Below are 3,562 nucleotides of genomic sequence, written 5' to 3'. Positions count from 1 at the left end.
ATCATTATGATGGCATAATCATTCCTTGTGTCCATTAACCAATTTCTCACTAACCCTCCTGCCCCTCCGCCCCCTTCCTCTTTCCCACCTCTAGTAACCACAGTTCCGATCGCTCCTTCTGAAAGTGCAATGCGTAATTGTGATTTTCTTTTCCTTCCTTCCTTCCTTCCTTCCTTCCTTCCTTCCTTCCTTCCTTCCTTCCTTCCTTCCTCCCTCCCTCCCTCCCTCCCTCCCTCCCTCCCTCCCTCCCTCCTTTTTCTTTCTCTCTCCCACATATGCCTGAGGATATGTGGCATTTCTCTTTCTGTGCCTGGCTTATTTCACTTTAAGTAATTTTCTCTAAGCTCATCCATGATGAGAATTTTTCATTCTTTTTTATGGCTAAGTAGTATCCTATTGTGTATATGTATCACATTTCCTTATCCACTCATTCAACAATGGATATTTATGTTGGTCCCAACTTCTGGCTATTATAAATAGAGATGAAATAAACATGGGGGTGCAGGTATCCCTTCTACATGATAATTTCCATTCCTTTGAGTATATCCCCAGTATGGGATTGTTGGATCGTATGGCAGTTCTATCTGTAGGTGTCTGAGGAAGCTCCATACTGTTTTCTATAATGGCTGCACTAATTTACAATCCCACCAACAGTGTGTAAGAGTTTCCCTTTCCCTGCATCCTCATCAGCATTTGCTATTCTCTGTCTTTTTTGATTATAGCCAGTCTAACAGGGGTGAGATGATATCGCATTGTGGTTTTCATTTGCTTTTCCATGATGATTAGTGAGGTTGAGCATTCTTTCATGTACCTGTTAGCCATTTGTGTGTCTTCTTTTGAGAAATGTCTATTCAGGTCATTTGCCTGTTTTTTAACAGGATTATGATGATGATGATGATGATGATGATGATGATGATTATTTTACTGTTGTTTAAATTTCTTGTATGTTCTGGATATTAACCCCTTGTTTGATGTATTATTTCCAAATATTTTCTCAAACAGGGAATAAACTTCAACTCAAAAGCCATGGTTGCGCTAATACCTAATTCAGGACACCTAAAATTGGATTTAGTTTCCACCAATCAAAAACAATTGCTTGGGACTTGAATTGCGAGCTGACTTAGAGAGGAGAAAGGCAATGTGGAATGCGTGTAGTGTGCTGGTGTAGACACAGAGGTGCAGTGGACATCAGAGCTGCATCTGCAATGATGGTCACCTTCTGGTGATGACAGAATCCCAGCTCCTTGGTGGCCCATTTCTGCAGTGGAACTTTGGGAGTAGTTCCTGGAAACTTGGCCTAGGGTTTCTTTAGTTTCTTCAGTGCTAGTAGTGATGCTGGGAGTCATTTAATACCCTGTCATAAATCCTTCCTTGCTTAAACTAGCTAGAGCAGAGTCTGCTCTTTGCACGTGAACCCTGACCAACATAGTACATTAGTCATTTTAGCTCCTGAAACTCCTATTGTTAGCAGAACACAGGAGTAGCAGAGATCTGACAAAGAACCTTCTGTGAAGACTCACAGTGTGAGAAATTAAGCTGAAGCTTTGAGTAAACAGAGATGCCACACCAGTGTCTCCTCCTATGACACAAAAGCTAAGTCTGCCCAAGCTGGATTTCCTCTGTTACTTATCATGCTCTCTATACACCAATGAGGAGTAATCCCCACATTCCACTATCCAGCACACTAATTTCACTCCAGACAGTGTAAGTAGCATTCCCACTGTGGTATCCAAGACAAAATTCATCGGGTAAGTAAACAAAGAGCAAAGCAAACAGGAACTGCTTCACAAACATGCATAGGTGTAGGCTTTGCCCATGAAAAAAGACCCATATGTGTGTCTCCACAGTGGGAACTGTGGCTTCTCTTTCTCTGGCTTCCCATTCTTAAAACCTTAAAAAAAAAATTCAGGTCTTCATATTGGCAGCCAGTTCTGTAATGGCAATACTATGTTATTTAAGTGAGCCAGTCTTTTTCCATAATTCTTTGGATAAAAAACAAGGGCACCATCATTTCCAGGCAATGAAGACATGGTTTTGGCCCTTGTAGAGAGAATAGCCTGCAAAGTTATAAGATGGTTAGGAACCCACAATATTATCTTCTTCTACCGTTTACTCACTCTGCCATGTTTTCATAGCTTCTTACCTAAAAAGATAATGAACAAAATCCATGTTATTTATTCATGTGCCACTGGAAATAAGTTTCTTCCCAGGGCTATTGGTCTATTCATAAATCATATCATGAAGACCAGCCCAGCAAATCCAGAGACTAGGTCTGGCGCCACACCCTGAGAAATGATGGCTATATTAGTCCATTTTCCATGGAAATCTTTAGTAAAAGGCGAAAGATTTATACGATCTGAAGAGAAACCAGAGTGTTTATATTAGTCCATTTTCTGAAACTGGGTCATTTACAAAGAAATAGAATTTATTTCTTACAGTTTTAGAGGCTGGGAAGTCCATGATCCAGCAGATACATCTGGTGAGGGTCTTCTTCTGGGGGGAACGCTCTACAGGGTCCTATGGTGACCAGGGTGTCACATGGCGAGAGAATGGAATGAGCAAGAGGGAGCTAACCTTCTTACTTGCTCTCCTTCTGAAGCCATCAGAACCACACCTTAATCCATGAATGGATCAATCCATCCACAAAGGCACAGTCCTCACAATCCAATCCCCTCTTAAAGGCTCCACCTTTTGAATGCCATAATCGGATTTCTCATCTTCTTAGCACTGTTACAGTGAGAGTCAAGCTTCAGTGAGTTTTGGGGGAACATTTCATCCACTGCACTGGAGGATTACATAACACAGGGCACATCACTTAAGTGTCCAGGCACGTGTGTTCTCATGTTCTTACTCATCACAAATCCTTTGGAGTTATAACCTCAGCAGGGCATCCTTCCAGGTGTTCTCTGCATTGCAGCTGGAGAGACTGTTTCAGAATCCAGGTCTGAGCACATCATCACTCCATGCAGAGTAATTCCTACAAAGCCTGCCATGGTTTGACTCTTGCTTCCCTTTCTTCTCAGGTCTTGCCCCAAACAATGCCCTTCCCCTTATATCTCATCCTCTCTGCTCCTGTCTCACCATCCGATTCTCAGGTGGGGGGTAGAGAGTGCGTCCCTCTCCTCTGTGCTGACATAGCCCCTCCACCACCTTCCAATCCCAGGCCCCCATCACCTGACTCTTGGTACCCACCTGGGCCTCTTCTCCTCACAGGTCTGGTCATGGTCATGATGATGCTTTGATCAACTCTCCCCAGCTGAAGTACAAACTCCATGAACAGAAACCAGGTCTGTTTTTGTTCTCTGTTTTACCCCTGGAGTTCAGCATGGTGCCTAGCACATAGTAGGTACTAAGTAGAGATTTGTTGAATGAATGAATTAACAAATGAATTTAAAAATGGAGGAGTGTTGAGGAATTAATTATACTTGGGAATAAACAGAAAAGGATAGGCCTGGAGCACATACCACAGGGCAGGAGCACCAGATGTGGGTATTTTTCACAAAGCCAAAAGCAGAGGGCAGGTGCCAGCCAGCAGAACCATGGCTCCACGTGGCTCCCTCAC

The 3,562-nt window shown here is 43.0% G+C and overlaps 1 non-coding gene across 1 annotated transcript; it reads right to left on the bottom strand.

Moving 5' to 3' along the window:
* Positions 1 to 2,257: 2,257 nt before the first annotated feature.
* Positions 2,258 to 2,376, bottom strand: LOC134381340 (U5 spliceosomal RNA). The gene has a single exon (XR_010023940.1). It is a non-coding gene; the product is annotated as a U5 spliceosomal RNA (small nuclear RNA).
* Positions 2,377 to 3,562: the final 1,186 nt, after the last annotated feature.

The sequence above is a fragment of the Cynocephalus volans genome, chromosome 6, assembly GCF_027409185.1.
Source record: "Cynocephalus volans isolate mCynVol1 chromosome 6, mCynVol1.pri, whole genome shotgun sequence".
Lineage (NCBI taxonomy): Eukaryota > Metazoa > Chordata > Mammalia > Dermoptera > Cynocephalidae > Cynocephalus > Cynocephalus volans.
Note: the sequence above shows the minus strand (reverse complement) of the source record. Positions and strands in the feature narration are given on the sequence as shown.